We start from the raw sequence: 22,077 nt of genomic DNA, 5'->3' as shown, positions 1-22,077 counted from the left end.
GAGCACAGGAACGAGGCTGCTGTTATCTTTATTTAAGCGGAATTAATTATTCCTTAGACAAGGGATGTAATTTACGGTGAGAGACAAGGAAGAGAAGCAAAAGGAGGAAGAATAATGAGAAAACAGCACGTGCTAGGGAGGAAGAGCCACGCGAAACGCCGCTGTCTGGAGATCTTTATGCAGACCCCGTGCCAGCCGATGCCAGGAGCGCTGGCCCAGGTGTCGGGGAGCTGGGTCCCAGCCTGCGGCAACCCCTCCAGAAACTCACATCCCTTGAGTTCTGGCTGAGATGCTGTCCTCAACTGTGTGACCTTGCGTGGGTCACAGCTTCTCTGAGCCTTGTGTTGTATCTGGAAAATGAGGGTAAGACGCTTGTCTCTTTCAACAGGATGGATGTGGGGACTGGAATGTGGAATGTGGAAACACTTGTAAAATTCCCTAGAATCCTAATATGGCCCCAGATGGCCTAAATATCCTATGGTTTGGGTCCTGCCATTTTCCAATGCACATTAAACAAACGTTTTTAACATACTTTTTCTACATCTGTTTCGTGCCCTGGAGGATGGGTATGGTGGGGACAGGGTGGGGAGGTCCGCAGCACAGAATTGGGCTTGGGCTGGGCTCCCTGCTGGAGGAGGTGGTTGGGGGTGGGGGCTGTTAAACGGGGCAGGGGCTCAAGTGGGAGAAAGGAGGCAGGCTAGCCACTTAGGGGTCAGACAGACCTGAATCTGAATCCTGGCCTCCCTCTGGGAGATTTGGGACAGATCACCTCTGAGCGTTCCAGCCTCCATTGATGCTCATGAGAACGTTACTGTGCAGACAGAAAGAGAAACGTGTAAAACACTTAGCACGGTTCCTGGCGCCTTTTCAGCCTCCCCGAGTTTTGCTTTGTTACCAAAGGAGGAAAAACGAATCAGAAACCCAGGAACCCCCGAGTCCAGCGTGGGTTAATTCGGAAACGAATACTTAACCCTCCAAGGGCGAGTCTGATTTTCAAATGTACTGGTCTTCCTTCATCGACTACTACTTGACTGGCTTAGAATGGCGGTGTGCGGACTCTCACGGTTGGAAGGGATGTTAGCAGGGCCTGCAGCCTTGGCCTCAGGGATCCCGGGCTCTGCAGAGTTGCATCAGTGCCAAGAAGGCCCGGTCGGCAGGCATCCAGGCTGTGCTGTTGAAGGAGGTTTACAAACCCCAGGGCTCTGTGCGAGAGTCCATTACGGGGCTCCTCCGGTGAGGCTGAGGCCCTTCTCCGAAGAATCCTGCAGGAGTAGACTTCATTCAGTACCTTGCTTTACCGGGGCAAGAGTCTAGTGTCCCATCATGGGCAGCCGTGTCCAATTTTATTTTATTTTTTTCACGTTTCAGATATTTATGTATTTAAAAGTTGATTTATTTATTTTTCAGACAGCGAGAGAGAGAGTGCGTGCCCACAATCGGGGGAGGGGCAGAGACAGAGGGAAAGAGAGAATCCCAAGCGGGCTGGGTGCCGTCAGCGCAGAGCCCGACTCGGAGCTCGATCCCAGGAACCGGGAGAGAATGACCACAGCCGAAATCGAGCCAGATGCTTAACCGCCTGAGCCACCCAGGCGGCCCAAGTTTCAGCTCTGTATTAATCCGTGTACAACCCAACACATACGAGCACCGTGTTGTGCATTTGGAAGGGACGGATTTCCTTGCATATGTGGAAAACCGTGTGGATGGTTTCTGGAAGAGCTTCATTCTAAGCAGCTTCACAGTGAAACACGTTATTTAGAAATCTGGACCTTCCTTCTTCAGTTTGCTGTAATCTACACGCCCTGAATAAAACTTGTATTGATCATTGGAACCCAGTTTGTTCAGAGTTCTGGGTTATTTTTCTGATCCTAACTGACGTCTGGAGGCCAGGCACAAGACATACGGTACTGCCCCGGTACCTCCACCCCCAATAAATGTGAGGAGGGAGGTCAAACTCGGATGCTTCTTGGCCTGATTGAGGATCTGGCATAACGTGGTTGTGGCAGGGGCCTCAGGTCCAGAAGGAGAAAAGATCAAATCTGCAAGGCCAGGCACTAACTGGTCTCTACACCCTGTGTCCAATTTTAGATAGATTTCTCGAATTCTCCATTCCTAAGGAGCAGGCTCCAGCATAACCTACCAGGAGCTCCAGGATTCTGCCTGATAGGCCCTCCTGGGGATGAGCTGGCGGGGCTGAAGGCTCATGCTGAACAGCAGACGAAGGAGAGATTCCAGAATCCTTGAGAAGTCAATCCTTTTGGCTGGACTGTCTGGGCGCCGGAGGCCAATGGAACAAAGAACACTGTCCTGAAACCTTACGCCGTAAGTAATATCACTGAGGCTCCGAAGGACATCCCATCGTTCTAATAAAAAATGAAAGCCAAGGAGGCTCAGTGCCCAGACTGGCCTGCAGACACTTGCCAGACCAGGCGCCTCCAGCAGAGGGCGCGCTCAGGGATGGGAGGTGCCCCCAAGCCCTGTCCCTTCTGATCCGGCTCAGCCAGAGCAGGGCAGATCCCAGGAGACCCGCTGCCCAGGGATACGAGTCATTCAAAGGAGAGGCCTGGGAGTGTTGGGGGTGGGGGAGATAGAGAATGGGGCACCCGCTTCGGGGGTTGACCCCAACTTTGCACATCTGTTGGTCACTCATTTGTCCCTCATTTCGCACTGACTGGGTTTCCACTTAGTGCAGGGCACGGTCGGGTCTTTTCCGCACACAGCTTCCAGGTTCGGCTGCTAAAGACGCCGCTCGAATCACACGCTTCCGCTCCAGGACCTGTAATGACTCCCCATGGCCATGGGTATCATGTGATGTCTCTGCCTTGTGTCAAGGCCTTTGATGGCCTGCCTTCTCCCTTCCAATGTATGTGCACCGTTTCCCTCAGGCCGACTGGGGCCCTCACTCATTCTTCCCAAACTGCCACCTGCCTTCTCGTCCGTAAAATGGCACCGGCAGGCACCCCCCCCCCCGCCCCCGCCACCCGCCACAGAGTCGCTGTTGTATGGGTTACATTAGAGAACACGAGTGAACCACATGCCTGGCACACAAGGGACATTTATAATAAACGACCGTGCTGATGATAATGATACTGCTGCTAAACTAATTCTTTCCATTTTTAACATCCTCCCCCTCCTCTCTGCCCAACCCAAACGTCTCTGCCCTTTGCAGCCCGGCCTACAGCCACCCTTCTTTCCAGAAGCCACGCAGAGTCCCTTTGGGCCAGTGGTTTGCAAATCTGGGGCATTGGGACTCACCTGAGAAAGTCTTTTTTCCTTTGGCATGGCTTAAATTTTTTTCTTTTGGTGGCAGAAACGCATACTATGAAATTTACCACTTCCACCATCTCTAAGGGCGCAGTGCAATAGTCTTAAGAGTATTTACGTTACTGTGCAACAGATCTTTTGAGCTTTTTTACTTGCAACAGTGGCACCGTATACATTAAACAAACACTCCCCACTTCCCGCTTGCCCCAGCCCCTGGCACTCACCCTTTAACTCTTTGTCTCTGTGAATTTGTCTACGTTAGATCCCTCGCATAAGAGGAATCGTACAATATTTGTCTTTCTGTGACTGGCTTACATCCCTCAGCCTGATGTCCTCAAGGTTCGTCCGTGGTTAGCGTGTCACGGGGTGGCCTTTCTCTTTAAGGCTGCACAACGTTCTACCATATAGCGTATATACATACACGCACACACATATTTGTAAACCGCACTTGGTTGATTCATTCATCCACTGATGGACATTTGGGTTGCTTCCATCCTTTGGCTCTTGTGAATAACGCTGTCGTTGACAGGAGTGTACGAATATCCGTTTGAGTCCTTGCTTTCAATTCTTTTGAGTCTTTACCCTGAAGTGGGACTGTTGGATCTAAATGGTGCTTCTCTTTCATTCTTTGAGGAGCTGCCCTTCTGTCCTCCTGGGCTGTTGTGCCATTTTGCAATCCCACCAACAGGGCACAGGGTTCCGATTTCTCCACGTCCTCGTCAGCACTTGTGATTTTCTGTGTTTTAAATGGGTGTGTGGTGACAGTCTCATCTGTCTGCTTTTGCTTTTGTTTTTGTAGTTTTGGTGCCGGGTCCCAAAAAGTCATCGCAAAATTGAGCGTCGCGAAGCTTTTGCCTGATGTTTTCTTCAAGGGGATTTGTAGTTTGGGGTCTTACGTTTAGGTCTTTCATCCGTTTTGAATTAATTTTTGAATTTTTTTAATGTTTATTTACTTTTGAGAGAGAGAGAGAGAGAGAGAGAGAGACAGAGTGTGAGTGGGGGAGGGGCAGAGAGAGAGGGAGGCACAGAATCGGAAACAGGTTCCAGGCTCTGAGCTGTCAGCACAGAGCCCGGGGCGAGGCTCCAACTCCCAGACCGTGAGATCATGACCTGAGCCAAAGTCGGCTGCTCAACCAACTGAGCCACCCAGGTGCGCCTGAATTAATTTTTATATGTGGCATGAAGTAAGGACCCACCTTTATTTTTTGACATGGACATCCAGTTTTCCTAGCACCATTTGTCGAAGACGTGGTCCTTTTCCCACTGAGTGGTCCTGGCATGCTTCTCAAAGATCATTTGATCATACGTGGCTATCCAGTGTTGCTAGAGATCCCAAGTGAATTTTAGGATGGATTTTTTTTTTTTTTAATTTCTGCACACACACAAAAAGTCATTGGGATTTTGAGAGGGATCATGCTGATCTGTAGATCAGTTTGGGTAATAATGACATGTTAACAATGTGCAGTTTTCTTTTTCTTTTAAAAAAAAGTTTTTGTGTTTATTTATTCATCTTGAGAGAGAGAGGAAAAGCACAAGCAGGGGAGGGGCACAGAGAAGGAGAGACAGAATCCCAAGCAGGCTCCACACCAGCGGAGCAGAGCCTGACATGGGGCTTGAACTCACAAACTGCAAGATCATGACCTGAGCCGAAATCAAGAGTCGGAAGTTTAACCAACTGAGCCACCCACGTGCCCCAACAATCTGCAGTTTTCTGATTCATGATCACAGGACATCTCCATTTACTTGTGTGATCTTTGCATGTTGGACCATCTTTGCATTCTGGGAATAAATTCCACTTGGTCATGGTGTATAATCTTTTTTAACGTGCAGTTGAATTTGGTCTGCCAATGTTTTGTTGAGGATTTTGGCATCAATATTTATCAAGGATATTGGTCATGGTTTTCTTTTCTTGTAGTGTCTTTGTTTTTTTTTTTTTCTTTTAAATGTTTATTTGTTTATTTTGAGAGAGAGAGAGAGAGAGGGCTCATGGGAGAGTGGGGAGGGCCAGAGAGAAAGAATTCCAAGGAGGCTCCGTGCTGTCAGCACACAGCCCAGCATGGGGCCCCATCCCACTAACCGTGAGATCGTGACCTGAGCCGAAATCAAGAGTCAGTCGCCTGACTGAGCCACCCAGGCACCCCCTGTCTTTGTCTGGCTTTGGTATATGCTTAACTCTGGCCTCATAAAACAAGTTGAGGAGTGTTCCCTCCTCTTCAACTGTGTTGGAGAAATCTGAAGAGGATTTGTGTAAATAGTTCTCTAAATATTTGGTAGAGTTCTCCATGAAGTCATTTAGTCCTGGACTTTTCATTATTGGAAGGTTTTTGATTACTAGTTCAAGCTCCTTGCTGCTTATAGGTCTGTTAAGATTTTTTTTTATTTTATTGAAGTGTAACTGACATAGAACATTATATTAGTTTCAGGTGTACAACGTAATGATTCAGAATTTGCATAATTGCAAAATGATCACAATAAATCTAGTTAACATCCATTGCCATACATGGTTATACACTTCTTTCTTGCAAAGATGATTTTTTTAATGTTTATTTATTTTGAGAGAGAGGGAGAGCACGCATATTAGCGGCGAGTGGCAGAGAGAGGAGAGAGAATCCCAACCAGGCTCCATGACTCGGGGCTCAATCTCAGGAACCATGAGACCATGACCTGAGCCAAAATCAAGAGTTGGATGCTTGACCAACTGAGCCACCTAGGCACCCCAAGATCTACTCTTTTAGCAACTTTCAAATATGCAATACACTATACTCATCGTGCTGTACATTGCATTCCTCAGATTTTCTTTTTTATTATTTATTTATTTATTTGTTTATTATTTTTTAAAGATTTTATTTTTAAGTAATCTGTATGCCCAATGTGGGGCTCGAACTCACAATCCCGAGATCAAGAGTAGCATGCTCTACCAACTGAACCAACCAGGTGTCCCTCAGATCTTTTTTTAGCAGTTTTTATTTATTTATTTATTTAGAGAGAGAGAATGAGAGTGTGTGCATGAGCGGGGGAGGGGCAGAGAGAGAGGGAGAGAGAGGGAATTCCAAGCATGCTCTGCATTGTCAGCACAGAGCCTGCAGGGCTCGAACTCATAAACTGTGAGATCATGACCTGAGCAGAAACCAAGAGCTCAACCAACGAAGTGACCCAGGCCCCCCAGATTTTGTTTTTTATGATGATCCAGTCTTTTTATTTTATTATGTGTTTTTCAAGAATTTCAGTTTAATTAACATACAGTGTTATATTAGCTTCAGGTGTACAACATAATGATTCAACAATTCTGTACATCAATCTAGTGTTCATCACAATGACTGTATTCTTAATCCCCTTCATCTATTTCGTCCCATCCCCTCTCCCAACCTCCACTCTGGTAACCACCAGTTTGTTCTCTGTATTTAACAGCCTGGTTTTTTGTTTGTCTTTTTCTTTGTTCTTTGTTTCTTAAATTCCATATATGACTAAAACATACGGTATTTGTGTTTCTCTGATTGACTTATTTCACTTACTGTTGTACCCCCTAGATCCATCCATGTTTTTTAAGTGGCAAGATTTCATTCATTTTTATGGCTGAATAATATTCCAGTGTGTGTGTGTGTGTGTGTGTGTGTGTGTGTGTGTGTGTGTATCACCTCTTTATCCATTCATCTGTTGATTGGCACTTGGGTTGCTTCCATAATTTGGCTGTTGTAAATAATGCTGCAGCAAACATAGGGCTGCATATCTCCTTTTGAATTAACGTTTTCATATTCTTTGGGAAATACCCAATAGTGGAATTACTGGATTATATGGTAATTTTATTTTTAATTTTTTGTGGCACTTCCATACTGTTTTCCACAGTGCCTGCACCAGTTTGCATTCCTACCAACAGTACATGAGGGTTTCTTTTTCCCCGTATCCTCACAAACACTTGCTGTTTCTCCTATTTTTTATTTTAGCCATTCTGATAAGTGTGAGGTGATAGCTCACTGTGGTTTTGATTTGCATTTTCCTGATGATTAGTCATGTTGAGCATCTTTTCATGTGTCTGTTATCCATCCATAGGTCTTCTTTGCAGAAATGTCTATTCATATCTTCTGCTCATTTTAAATTGGATTATTATTATATTACTATTGGTGTTGAGTTGTAGGAGTTCTTCATATATTTTTATACTAACCCCTTATCAGATATGTCATTTGCAAATATCTTCTCCCATTCAGTAGATTGTCTTTTAGTTTTGTTGGTTGTTTCCTTCACTGTGCAGAAACTTTACTTGGATGTAATCATACTAGTTTTTATTTCTCTGCCTCTGCTCTAATCTTTATTATTTCCTTCCATTTGCTGGTATTACATTTTGTTTGTTCTTCTCTTTATAGCTTGCTTAGGTGTATGTTTAGGTTGTCTATTTGAGATTTTTCTTGTTTCTTGATGTAGGCCTGTGTTGCTATAAACTTGCCTCTTAGAACCCTTTTTGCTGCATCCCCAAAATTTTGGACGATTGTATTTTCATTTTCATTTGTTTCTACGTAAATCTGATTTCTCTTTGATACCTTGTTTAGTAGCATGTTATTTAACCTCCATGTAGTTGTGGTCTTTACAGATTTTTTTTTTTTTTTGTGGTTGGTTTCTAGTTTTATGGCATTGTGGGTCAGAAAAGATACATGGTATGACTTCAGTCATTTTGAATTTGTTGAGACTGGTTTCGTGGCCTAATATGAGATGTATTCTGGAGAATTTTCCATGTGCATTTGAAAAGGATGCGTGTTCTTCTGTTGTAGGGTGGAATTTTCTGAATATATCTGTTAAGTACATCTGGCCCAGTGTGTCATTCAAAGCCACTGTCTCCTTGTTGATTTTCTGTTTAGATGATCTGTCCATTGATGTGAGACGTTAAAGTCCCCTACCCATATTGTATTACTATTGATTAGTTCCTCTGTGTTTCTTATTAACTGCTTTACGTGTTTGGGTACTTCCATGTCGAGTGCATAAATATTTACAATTGTTATATCCTCTTATTGACTTGTCCCCTTTATTGTTATATAGTGTCCTTCTTTGTCTCTTGTTACAGTCTTTGTCTTAAAGTCTATTTTGTTCTATATAAGTATTGCTCACCCACCTTTCTTTTGACATCCATTTTGCATGAGAAATGTTTCTCCATCACTTCACTTTCAATCTGCAGGTGTCTTTCAGTCTAAATTGAGCCTCTTGTAGGCAGCACACAGATGCGTCTTTTTTTGTGTGCACTCTCTCACCCTGTGTCTTTTTATTGGAGCATTTAGTCCGTTTACATTTAAAGTAATTATTGATAGATCTGTATTTATTGATTTTATTACTTGTTTTTTGGTTGTTTTTGTGGATTTTCTCTGATCCTTTCTTCTCTTTCTGTCTTTCATGGTTTGTTGGCTTTCTTCAGTGATAAACTTGGATACCTTTCTCTTTATTCTTTGCATATCTGTTACTGGTTTTTGATTTGTGGTTACCATTAGGTTTGTAGATAACCTCTTCTACATATAACGGTCTATATTAAGTTGATGATCACTTAGTTTGAACCCATTCTTTATCCCTCCCCTCCCCTCCCCTTAGGTATGTGGTATCCTTCACATCCTTTTATTTTGTGAGTCTCTTAACTTATTTTTACAGATACACTTATTTTTACTGCTTTTGTGCGTCCAACATTTGTACTCTCATTTATGGTTTTTCTTTCCATTCAGAGAGCCCCCTTTGATATTTCCTGTAGGGCTGGTTTAGTGGTCATGAACTTCTTTAGTTTTCGTTTCTGTGAAAAACTGCTTATCTCTCCTTCTACTCTGAATGATAGACTTGCTGGATAGAATTTTCTTGGCTGTAGATTTTTCCCTTTCAGCACTTTGAATATACCATGCCACTCCTTCTGGCCTGCAAAGTTTCTGCTGAAAAATCTGCTGATGGCTTTATGGGGTTTTCCTTGTATGTAACTATTTTCTTTTCTCTTGCTGCTTCTAAATTTTTTTATTCAGCACTACTTTTTGTCATTTGAATTACTATGTGTCTTAGTGTGGACCTCCTTGGGTTGATTTTCTTGGGGGTTCTCTATGCCTCCTGGACCTGGGTATCTGTTTCTTTCTTCAGATAAAGGAAATTTTCAGCTATTGTTTCTTCAAATAAATTTTCTGCCCCCTTTTCTTTCTCTTCGTCTTGGATCCCTATAGCGCAAATGTTATTACACTTGATAGATCACTGAATTCCCTAAGTCTATCCTTGTTTTGCATAATTCTTTTTCCTCTCACTTGCTCAGCTTGATTACTTGCCATTCCTCTGTCTTCCAGGTCATTAATTTGTCCCTCTATTTTCTGTAGCCTGCTACTTATACCATCAAGGGCATTTTTAATTTCAACTATTGTGTTCTTCATCTCTGATTGGTTCTTTTTTTTTTTTTTTTAATCTCTTTGTTAAGGTTCTCGCTGATGTCCTTCACTCTCTTCCCAAATCCAGGGAGTATTTTTACGATCATTACTTTAAATTCTCTTTCAGGCATATTACTTATCTGTTTTGCTTAGGCCTCTTGCTGTGGTTTTTGTCCTCTTCTTTCATTTGGGACAGATACCTGTGTTTTCTCATTTTACCTAACTCTCTGCCTGTTTCTGTTCTTAGGAAAGTCAGCTACATCTCTTGCTATCCTAGTAGTGGTAGTAGTGGGCGGGGCATCCATTCTTAACAAGCCCTCTTCCACAGGGGACACACAGCTACCGCAGTGACCAGGGTGGCCGTGGCTGCACCTCGAAGCGGATGTGGGTGGGTGGGTGGATGGGTGGGTGGGGCAGTTTTAAGAAGGTGCAGGTGTCCTCCTAAGGAGGTTGGGAGATGCAGTGTTGGCAAGGTTTGCACCTGTATTTTGGGGGAGGGGACCTGCAGACCTCAGACTGAGGCAGGTGTGGCCGAAGGAGGCAGGACACAATGTAAGCAAGTTACTTAGTGAATGCCAGGGTACCGTACTGGTTCCTGCAAGTGGTTGTGTGTTTATGCTGGGAGGCAGGGGAGGGAAATGGCACCTGCCAACTCCTTTATTCCTGGAGAAGTCCCTCAGGGAACTCTGAGATCAGTGACTAACTCTCCCTCCTCTGTGCTCCAGGTGGTTTTTCAGACTGCTGTCCCTTTGCTGTATCTCTGCAGGCTGTTTGTTGTGCTTTCTCTTTAAGGGTGGGGACTCAGCTTCCTCTTGCCCTCAGGGCTCCCCCAGAGCTGAGCCCACTGCTTTTTCAAGTTCCAGGCTTTGTGTCCAGCTGGTTGTAAGAACTCATGAAATTTGGCCCCTCTGATGTTCAGTGTCAAATGCTATGCGGATTTGTCTTTCCTGTGCAGGGTCCTGGTGTGATAGTCTGCTTCTCACCCTTCTCTGGGCCCGGCCGTGGTTCCCCATCTCTGCTGGCCAGACCCATAGGGTTTAGCTCTCTGCCGTGTCCCTGCCCTTCCTGTCCTCTTCACTGTGGCCTTTTTTCTACATAGAGTTGTAGAGTTTGTTCTGCCAGTCTTTGGGTCATTTTCTGGGTTGTTTGCACTGATGTGAGTGTTAGGTAGTTGTATCCATGGGAGGAGGTGAGTTTAGGGTCCTACCACTTTGCTGTCTTCCTTGAAGTGACTCTTGCTTTTTTTTTTTTTCCCAACGTTTTTATTTATTTTTGGGACAGAGAGAGACAGAGCATGAACGGGGGAGGGGCAGAGAGAGAGGGAGACACAGAATCGGAAACAGGCTCCAGGCTCTGAGCCATCAGCCCAGAGCCCGACGCGGGGCTCGAACTCACGGACCGCGAGATCGTGACCTGGCTGAAGTCAGACGCTTAACCGACTGCGCCACCCAGGCGCCCCTCGTGCTTTTTTTTTTTAAATCCATCCCAGTTGCTCTACTTGTTTTGATCAGGGTGTTTAGTCCACTTACATTCCAAGTAATCATGGATAGGTGTGTACTTCTTGCCATTTTGTTACTTGTTTTGTCATTTTTGTAGTTCTTCTCTGTTTCTTTCTTCTCTTGCTCTCTTCTTTCATGGTTTGCTGACTTTCTTTAGTGATATACTTGGATTCCTTTCCCTTTATGTTTTGCGTATCTATTACCAGTTTTTGATTTGTGGTTACCATTAGGTTTGTACATAGCATCTTCTGCATCATCTTCTATATTAAATTGAATGGTCGCTTCAGCTTGAACCCATTCTAAAAGCACTAAAGTTTTACTCCTCTCCCTCCGCATTTTATGTATATGGTGTGATAGTCTACATCCTTTTATTCAAGAGATTCACAATCTCTTGACTGATTTTTATAGATATACTTAATTTTACTGCTTTTGTGCTTCCTACTTTTTTTACTCCTATTTATGGTCTTTGCTTTCCAGTGAGAGTCCCCTTTAACATTTCTTATAAGGCTGGTTTAGCGGTGAAGAATTCCTTTAACCTTTATTTATCTAGGAAACTCTTTTTTCTCTCCTTTTTTATCTGAATGATAGCCTTACTGGGTAGAGTATTCTTGGTTGCAGGTTTTTTTCTTTCAGCACTTTGAATGTATCATGCCACTCCCTTCTGGCCTGCAACATTTCTGGTGAAAAATTTGCTGATAACCTTATGGGGTTTCCCTTGTATATAAATGTTTTCTCTTCTGTTGCTCAACTTAAAAATTCTCCCTTTGTCACTACTTTTTGCCATCCTTTTTAAATTTTAAAAATTTTTTATTTATTTTTGAGAGAGAGAGAGAGACAGACAGAGTGCACGCCGGGGAGGGGCAGAGAGAGAGAGAGAGGGAGACGCAGAATCTCAAGCAGGGTCCAGGCTCTAAGCTGTCAGCACAGAGCCCAACACAGGGCTTGAACCCATGAACTATGAGATCATGACCTGAGCCAAAGTCAGACACTCAACCGACTGAGCCACCCAGGTGCCCCCACATTTTGCCATCTTAATTGCTTTGTGTCTTGGCGTGGATTTCCTTGGGTTGATTTTGTTGGGAGGGGGTCTCTGTGCCTCCTGGAACTAGATTTCTGTTTCCTTTTCTAGTTCAGGAAGTTTTCAGCTATTATTTCTTCAAATAAATTTTCTACCCCCTTTTCTCTCTCTTCCTCTTTTCTCCCTCTGGAATCCCTAAAATGCGAATATTATTACACTTGATGGTGCCATGGAGTTCCCTAAATCTATTCTCATTTTTTATCAGTCTTTTTTCTTTCTCCTGCTCAGCTTGTTTTCCATTCCTCTGTCCTCCAGGTCACTGATCCATTCTTCTGCTTCCTCTAGTCTAATATTTATTCCATCTAGTGTGTTTTTAATTTCCGTTATCGAGTTCTTCATCCTCTGATTGGTTCTTTTTTATGTTTTCTATCTCTTTGTTCAGGGTCTCACTGAAATTCTTCACTGTTTTCTCGAGTCCAGGGAGTATCTTTATGACAATTACTTAAAATTCTCTATGAAGCATATTACTTATCTCTGTTTCATTCACCTCTCTTGCTGTGGTCTTGTCCTGTTCTTTCATTTGGGACATATTCCTCTCTCCCCTTTTGTCTAACTCTCTGTGTTTGTTTCTCTGTGTTAAGAAAGTCAGCTACATCTCTTGCTCTTGAAAGTAGTGGGCTTACAAGAAAGAGGTCCTGTAGTGCCCTGCAGTGGAGAGTCCCCTGTGTGTCTTCCATGCACCCTACTGTTGTGACTGAGCTACAGTTGCCTTCGGTCTAGTCACCTGCGGCGGCTCTCTTGGCCTATTTTGGCAGAGTACTGTCCTTATGTTGTTAATGGGCCAGTCTGGGGCTGCTGTGGGCTTGAGTTGGGTCAGACCAGGCATCTGCCAGAGCTGGGTTGCACTAAACTGCAGGGCACTCTCCCTTGTTGTCCCCTGAGAAGGTTTCATTGGTAGGTGGGGCCTGCAGTCAGAACAGAAGTTCATGACCCATTGTTGATAGGTGTGATTTTAAGGAATTTATCCACTTCCTCTAGGTTACCTAATTGGTTGATGTACAGTTGTTTACATTATTCTCTTATGATAGTTTTGATGTCTGTAAAATCAGTTGTAATGTCTCCTCTTCCATTTCTGATTTTAGTTATTTGAGTCTTCTCTTGTCTTTTCTTAGTTAATCCAGCTAAGGGTTTGTCAATTTTGTTGATCTTTTCAAAAAGCAACTTTTCATTTTGCTGATGCTTTTCTATTGTTTTTTTTTCCTATTCTCTATTTCGTTTATCTCTGCTCTAATCTTTTATTATTTCCTTCCTCTGCTAGGTTGGGTTTAGTTCATTTTTCTTTTTCTGGCTCCCTGAGGTATGAAGTTAGATTGTTGATTTGAGATCTTTCTTCTTTTTTCATGTAAGCGTCTACAGTTAGAAGCTTCTCTCTTAGCATTGCTTTCACTGCATCTCATAAAATTTGGTATGTTGTGTTTTTGTTTCATTTGTCTCGACGTATTTTCTAATTTCCCTTGTAATTTATTCTTTGACCCATTGGTGATTTAACAGTGTGTTGTTTAATTTCCAGGAGTTTGTGCATTTTCCAGCTTTCCTTCTGCTATTGATTCCTTCTTTTCCTTCCATCGTTATTGGAAAAAGATACCTTCTATGTTTTCGATCTTTTAAAATTTGTTAAGATTTGTTTTGTGGCCTAACATGTGGTTTATCTTGGAGAATGTTCTGTGTGTACTTGAGAAGAATGTACATTCTGTTGTTGTTGGGTGTTCTGTGTATGTCTGTTTGGTCACTTCGTCTACAGTACCATTCAGGTCCTGCATTTACTTAGTGATCTTCTGTCTGGTTATTCTATTTCTTTCCTTTAAAAAATTTTTTTATTATCTATTGAAAGGTAATACATTCAGAATTTTAAAATTATATGAGGTCCTTCCATTTTTGTCTCCTAGTTCTCTTCCCCAGAGGCACCCACTGTTATCAGTTTCTTGGCTCTTTTGGGGGAGCTTTAAACAAAATATATATTTCTGGGCCCTTCCCGGAGTTTTTGATATTATAGATCTGGAGAGGGGTCTGGAAAAATGTACTTTTAATAAGCCTCCAAATAAGGTGATGCTGCCACTCCTGATTTGAGGATTACCGCTCTAATCATCTCTCAAATAAATGAACATAAGGCGCAGGCATTTAATTGAAAAGGACTAAGGCCCTGAGCTGGATGGGGTACTCAGGGTAGATAATTGAGCAGCAGAAAATTTCGAAGAATAAGAGGCCATCAAAAAGAGCATTTTGCCACTGGACAGTGGTGTGGAGTGATGGAGAAAAGGCCAGCCTGGAATTAGGAGCCCTGAGTTCTCCTCCCAGATTTGCCACCAGTTGCTGGGGATGTTGGACACCAGTCGGTGCCCTTCTCTGTCCTGGGTCTCCTGCCCATGAAGTGAAGAGATTGGACAAGAGTCCCCAAGAGCTCTTTTCCTTCCGGCTCTATCATTAGGGAGATTCTAAGCCTCTGTTTTCCCATAGCTTTTCCACGTGTTTGTCACTGTGTTTCAGAATGCTTGCATCCATATTCATCGTCCCCCCTCCCCCCACCCCGCCCCCAGACGTGTACTGAGCTTGAAGAGAGAATTGTATTTTCTACATAGAGGATATGGGAAGGGGATCCCAGGCAGAGGTATTAGTGTGTGCATGAACACATGGTGGCAAGAAAGGGCATGGCCTCTCTTTGGAGGCAAGCGGCTGCAACAGACTCAGCATAAGTGGGATGGGAGGAGTAGGGAGTGTGTCCCTGGAACCTGATGGAAAGGTGGGAGCGTAAATGTGTGTGTGTGTGTGTGTGTGTGTATTTACTGTGTATTTATTTCTGAGAGGTAGAGAGAGACAGAGCACGAGCAGGGGAGGTACAGAGAGAGGGAGACACAGAATCCGAAGCAGGCCCCAGGCTCCGAGCTGTGAGCACATAGCCCGATGCGGGACCCGAACTCACAAACCGCGAGATCATGACCTGAGCCGAAGTCGGATGCTTGACTGACTGAGCCACCCAGGCGCCCCCCAAAACATGTTATTTTTGACAGAAGATTGGCAGCATTGTGAGCTGCTTTTGAGGTATGTCTCCCCTTCGTGAAGCCTGTGGGATTGACTTAGCTTGGCAGAGCAGTGACACTCGCCGGGGGACCCCCATTGCTGACCTTTAAGGGGGAAGGGAGCCTGAGAAAGAGTCTGAGGGCCATCCGAGGTCACATGACTCATAATAAAATGCACCTGCACCCCCAATGAACTGTATCTAATTACGTAAGAGTAGTATTGCACTTACCCGTTTGCCAAATGTTACATTTTGCAGGCAGACGTGTATTAATTGTGAGTGTGCTATTTTTAGTCTTTGAAGGCAATCTTTTTCATTTGCTCGTCGGTCGCTTTTTAGGCTGCAGACATTGTGCTCAGCCTCGGCCCCGCGTGAGGCGGCGTGGGGTGTGCCGAGGCCAGCGGGTAGCAGTTTCGGGGAGCCTTGCTGCGCCAACAGCAGGAGCTTCCTCCCCACGAGAGAGCTGCGCCACCAGAAGAGCTCGCTGCTCCTGGAAGTCATTTTATTTCGGGCCAACTACCGCTCACTTAGCACCTGGTACATGCCAGGCGCTGTCCCGCCGCCGGTCAGGCTGCAGGAAGGATTTCTGGCCTTGATGGGAAGCAGGAAAGCACGGTCTCTGGAGTCCCTTCGTGTGTAGTGACTTCATGGCTATGAAGGCAGCCCGCCATTCAAAGTGTGATTCCTGAGCCAGCAGTATTGGCTGGGAGCTCGTTAGAAATGCGGATCTTGGCGCCCCACCCCCCACTCCCATCCCTAGGAATCAGAATTTGCATCTCCCAAGATCCCAGGTGATTCGCATACACAGTTCAGCTCGAGGAGCGCTGCTGCCCTGGTCCCCTGACAGCCTCCGTTCTCTCACCAGCAGTGGCCTGTCCTGGGCTGACCGCAGCTATCCACTCACGAGTTTATTTGTAACGTGGGGTCATCATGAGCTGATGGTAGCAAATGCATCCCCAGCCGGCAACTCAGGGCCACAGTGGGGCCGGCTGGCTGCGGGCTGTGGGCTGTACAGAAGCTCGTGGAGAACACTCAGGCGGGGGGGGGGGCACGGTTTGGGGTCTAGGCGAGGAGTGGGTCTGCTGAGGACGCGCTGCCAGTCTCAGGGCACCCTCCGGTACCCGAAGAAGCTGATTCTGTCTTGCACGATGAGTCTCCTTGGCTGACCTGGGACTGGCATGGAGCCTCGTGGGACTTCCTCTGATGTGCAGGTCAAGGATGCTGCTGCTAGGGGGATGTCTTTGGGGAGGACAAAGCGGCGCCCACACGGGCCCTGGGCAGGGCTGGGATTCTGATTTTCTTTCCTACGACCTGGGAGTCTGGAGGCCACGCAGTCACTTACCCTACCTAAGCTTTTGCTAGCCACCCATCGCGTGCCAGGCCCTTTGCAAACATCTGACTGATCCGTGCCCCGATATCTCCAAGGGGTGTGTTGGCGGCCGAGGGCCAGTCTCGTGGGGTGGCGGCTGGCCCAGGCTGCCCAGTGCGCTGCCTTACAGGCCTGTCCTAAGACAGCCAAGGCGTGGGGCCTGGCAGGCTGGACAAGCGACAGGAGAGTTACGGGTCTAGCGGGGACTGAAGCCTGTGGCGCCCGTCACTGGCCCTCACGAGGTTTGCAGTCCTGGGAGGGGTTAGGCAAATGCCCACACCACGCTGAGGCAAGGTGTGATCCCAGAAGACGGGTGTGATCCCCCCAGAAGGGGGATCCCAGAAGACGAAGCCCAGGCTGCTGGGTGGCCTCAAGGTTGCCAAAGGGCCTGTCGCCTCTCCCCCGGGGAGCCCTTGTGAAGCCCTGAGCTCCGGGGGTTGCTCCTGGACCTCAGCCGGGGGGCTGGAGGGGAGGGGGTCCCCTGCCTGCTGGACCTGCATGGAAACTCACCACGGTGCTGCTTTCAGCAGCCGGAGTGGTCTCTCCGGCTCCCGATTTCTAATAGCTTCGCTTATTCTCTTTTATTATTTTAGTGGATAGATTTCATCATTCTGACTTGTATTTTTCCCAATTATTTTTCCCTTTTAAATGGTCTCATTTCACCTTCTCTTCTTTCAAACCTTTTAAGCCTTCTGGTTTCCTTTCCCATGTTCTCTTTAATTATCTGTTTTTATTGTTATATTTCCCTTCAATTTAAAAAATCATATTTTTCTGACGCGAAAGGGTAATGCATTTTTATTGCTAAATGTTTGGAAAATATAGGAAAAGGGTATAAAGAAGAAAATTAAACCATCCCATTAAGCTCTGCTCTAGGGGGATGAGCTCTGTTGTTTTATTCTAGTCTCTTCCGACTACTTTTTCTCTCCACAAACACTTATGGGGTAGCCCTTTACTGTCACTCTTTGCTGCATGTGGCATGAATATTTTCCCATGATCAGAGGTTTGTTGAAAAGCATCTTTCTTTTCTTTTTTTTTTAATTTTTTTTTAAGTTTTTTTTTAAATTTTATTTTTGAGAGAGAGAGAGAGAGCGAGCGAGCACGAGTCGAGGAGGGGCAGGGAGAGAGGGAGACACAGAATCCGAAACAGGCTCCAGGCTTCGTGCTGTCAGCACAGAGCCCGACGCGGGGCTCGAACCCACGAACCGCGAGTTCATGACCTGAGCCGAAGTCGGCGGCTTAACCGACTGAGCCACCCAGGTGCCCCTAAAATCTGTGTTCTTGGGGCGCCCGGGTGGCTCAGTCGGTTAAGCGGCCGACTTCGGCTCAGGTCACGATCTCACAGTTCCTGAGTTCGAGCCCCGCGTCGGGCTCTGTGCTGACAGCTCAGAGCCTGGAGCCTGTTTCAGATTCTGTGTCTCCCTCTCCCTGACCCTCCCCCGTTCATGCTTTGTCTCTCTCTGTCTCAAAAATAAATAAACGTTAAAAAAAATTTTTTTTTAAATCTGTGTTCTTAACTGCTATGCTGTTCTACTCCCCTAGCTAGTTTATAATGGTTCTGGGTTTATTTACATCATCCGGCATCTGGATGCACGGGTGTAGACACTGACGCAGTCCCACAGTATCCTCGTTTATCTCCTGGGTCAGGAGGCCCAGACCGGTCTGAACAAGCAGCCACACCTCACAGGCTGCCAAGGCCCCCCGCACAGGACTCGGAGGTAGAAGGTGGGCTGCTGCACGTAGCCAGGCTGAGTCTGGGAATCTGCCAGCCCCCAGGTAAGGGAACCTGAAGGAGATTCAGAGCCCAGTGTGAGGCACAGCCAGGTGGCCCCCAAGGCAGCCTGGGAGCCACCAGACCGCCAGGGTGATCATGGAGGGCAGCGTAGGGAAGGGCAGGCATGGGCGTGTCCATTTAACACAGTAACCTCACCCCTGCTTAACAACTCCTCCTCCAGGCTTGGGGGTGTGTGGAGAGGAAGCGGCCGAGGATTCTTCCCTGCAGGGAACGGTGCATGCAAAACCTACACGTTCTTTTCAACCACGGCACATCTCGCAGTCAAAAGGCTCAATCTATTCACGAACATGTGGGCACACACGCTCTCTCTTTAAATATAAGCAAAGCTCAGGGAATAAATCCCACTCCTTCTACCGAGCTCTCGGGCTTCTTTTATGTTCTCCAATAAAGTTAAATAGTTTTTGTCATATAGGAATTCCGCGTTTCTTGGTAAACTTATTCCTGGGCATTTTTACGGCTGTTATTATGTTGAATGTATGGTGTTTTAAAGCACACACGTCTATATGGTGCTCGTATATTTTTATATTGTCAAATCTGTCCACCTTTTCCTTCGCGCCTGCCAGCTTTCATGCTAGATTAGGAAGGTCTTCCGCACTCCAAGATTATGGAGCCATTTGCTTAGGTTTTCTTCTGAAATGCTCATGTTTTTACCTAGTATGATAAAAAGTTTTGTGTTTGCACTTAAACAACGCAGGGGTTGATTTAGAATATCCAGTAGGAGGTACAACTCAACTTTATCTCCCGGATTGTTAGCCAGTCGAACCGATGCAATGTCTTGAGTTACCCATCTTTTCCCCATTCATTCAAAATCGTACCTTTATCACACATCAAATTCTTACAACTGTTGAATCTCCTCAGTTTTCTATTCTGGTCTATTGATCTGTTAGTCTATTCCTGGGCCGATATTACAAAATGACTTTATTTCTTAGCAAAACAATAAAGGCTTATAGCAGAAAGGTCAGAAAATACACAGACACAAACAAACAGAAAACACTTGTGGTCTCATCCCAGGATGACCACCACTTTACCTTGGTGTCTATCACTCCAGCTCATTTAATTTATATAAACGTGGACACATATATTCATAGAGTAAAATTAAGACGATGCCATATAGTTTTGTAGACTTTTTTTCACTGTCTGATACTTTAAGCATGTTTCCTTGCTAATAAATACTCGTTTTAGGGGCACCTGGGTGGCTCAGTCGCTTAGGCGCCTGACTCTTGATTTCAGCTCAGGTCATGATCTCACGGTTTGTGATATCAAGCCCCACATTGGGCTCTGCACTCTTTTTTTTTTTAATTTTTTTAATGTTTATTTTTGACAGAGAGAGAGAGAGAGAGAGAGACATAGCATGAGCGGGGGAGGGGCAGAGAGAGAGGGAGACACAGAATCTGAAGCAGGCTCCAGGCTCTGAGCTGTCAGCATAGAGCCCGATGTGGGGCTCGAACTCACAGACTGTGAGATCATGACCTGAGCCAAAGTCAGACGCTCAACCGACTGAGCCACCCAGGCGCCCCATTTGCATTCTTAACGCAGAGCCAGCTTGGGATTCTCTCTCTCCCTCTCTTTCTGCCCCTCCCCAGCTCATGTGCGTGTGTGCATGAGTGCTCTCTCTCTCTCTCAAAATAAATAAACTTAAAAAATATATTATTTAAAAAAATAAGTACTCTTTTTAAATCATTTGTATTGAAAAGTATAACACACATACAGAAAAGTACACAAAACACACGTTTAACTGAGTGAGTTGTTGCAAAGTGAACACCCCCAAAACCACCACTCAGGTGGGGAAACACAATATGTCAGTACCCCAGAAGCCCAACCTACATGTGCTGCCAGTGCAGAGCCCGATGAAGGGCTCGAACCCAGGAAGCTGTGAGATCATGACCTGAGCCAAAACCAAGAATCAGATGCTTCATGGACTGAGCCACCCAGGCACCCCAACCACCTAAGCTTTTATCTCTAAACATCATCGTTCTGTCTTGCTTATTTTTGAACTCTGTGGAAATGGAAATACATGCTCTATGAGGTTTTTAAAAATTTTTTAAAATTGCTTTATTTGTTTTTTTGAGAGAGCTCAAGAGAGGGGAGGGACAGAGAGAGAGGGAGACAGAGGATCCGAAGCGGGCTACGCGCTCTCAGCGTGCGGACTTGAACCCGCGAACCGTGAGATCATGACCTGAGACAAAGTCAGACACTTAACCGACTGAGCCCCCCGGGTGCCCCTCTACGAATTATTTTGTGACTGACTTCTTTCACTCAACGTTATGTTTACAACCTTCCATGTTGGTTATTGTTGGTTTTTTATGGCTGTGCAGTGCTCCATTAGAAGACTATTCCACTATTTATTTATTTCTTTATTTACGGGTGGTCATTTCCTTGAAGAAGTGACCGGAGCTCAGCACAGGGCTCAATCACAGACCGTGAGATGGTGACCTGAGCCGAAATCGAAAGTCAGATGCTCAACCGACGGAGCCCCCCAGGTGCCCGAAGATTTGTTTTCAAGGATTTTATTTTTTGAACTAAACTCTACATCTAATATGGGGCTCAGACTCACTACCTGGAGATCAAGAGTTGCCTGCTCTACGGACTGAGCCAGCCAGGCGCCCTTGGATTGTGTCCAGTTTTGAACTGTTATGAATAGAGCTACTATAAATTTTCCTGTATGTATCTGTTGGTGTATCTATGCACATGTTTCTAGCAGTTGTGTTCCTAAGAGCAGAAGAGCTGGGCCACAGCCTTGGCACGTGTTCAACTTTCATAGATACTGAAACAGTTTTCCCAATAATTGTACTCTTTTGCCAGCTGCCCATGAACATTTTAGTTGCTTCATGACCTTGTTCATTTACTTATTTTTGTTTTAAGTTTATTTATTTATTTTGAGAGGGAGAGAGAAAGAGTGAGCAGGGGAGGGAGGGGTAGAGAGAAAGGGAGAGAGAGTCCCAAGCAGGCTCTGTGCCATCAGCAGGGAGCCCAATGCGGGGCTCGATTTTATGAACCGTGAGATCGTGAGCTGAGCTGAAATCAAGAGTCAGACGGTTAACTGACTGAGCCACCCAGGAACCCCAATTTATTTATTTTTTAATTTAAAATTCTTCTTAGGGGCGCCTGGGTGGCTGAGCCGGTTGGGCGTCCGACTTCGGCTCGGGTCACGATCTCGCGGTCCGTGAGTTCGAGCCCCGCGTGGGGCTCTGGGCTGACGGCTCAGAGCCTGGAGCCTGTTTCTGATTCTGTGTCTCCCTCTCTCTCTGCCCCTCCCCTGTTCATGCTCTGTCTCTCTCTGTCTCAAAAATAAATAAACGTTGAAAAAAAAATAAAATTCTTTTCAGCTTTATTGATGTATGACTGACAAATAAAAAACGTATACATTTAAGGTGTACAATTTGATGTTCTGATGTATACGTGTGTGTGTGTGTGTGTGTGTATACACACACATTGTGAAGTGATCATCACAATCAAATTAATTTATCTATCACCTCACATAGTTACCTTTTGGAGGGGGTGTTGTTGAGAACACTTAAGATTTACTCTGTTAGCAGATTTCAAGTATATAATAGAATGCGGTTAACTATAGTCACCATCTGGAACTTATTTGTGTGGCATTACAAACTTTGTACCTTTTACCAACATGTCCCCATTTCCTCCCCCTGGTTCCCAGGTCCTGGCAACCACCAATCTACTCTCTGCTTCTATTAATTTGACT

At 45.3% G+C, this 22,077-nt stretch overlaps 1 pseudogene; it reads right to left on the bottom strand.

Moving 5' to 3' along the window:
* Positions 1-1,752: 1,752 nt before the first annotated feature.
* LOC124517275 (cytochrome c oxidase subunit NDUFA4-like) lies at positions 1,753-3,341 on the bottom strand (annotated as a pseudogene).
* Positions 3,342-22,077: the final 18,736 nt, after the last annotated feature.

This window comes from Lynx rufus, unplaced genomic scaffold (assembly GCF_022079265.1).
Source record: "Lynx rufus isolate CCGP_SWC_20201006 ecotype Redwood Valley unplaced genomic scaffold, mLynRuf1.p SCAF_21, whole genome shotgun sequence".
In the NCBI taxonomy this organism is placed as follows: domain Eukaryota; kingdom Metazoa; phylum Chordata; class Mammalia; order Carnivora; family Felidae; genus Lynx; species Lynx rufus.
Note: the sequence above shows the minus strand (reverse complement) of the source record. Positions and strands in the feature narration are given on the sequence as shown.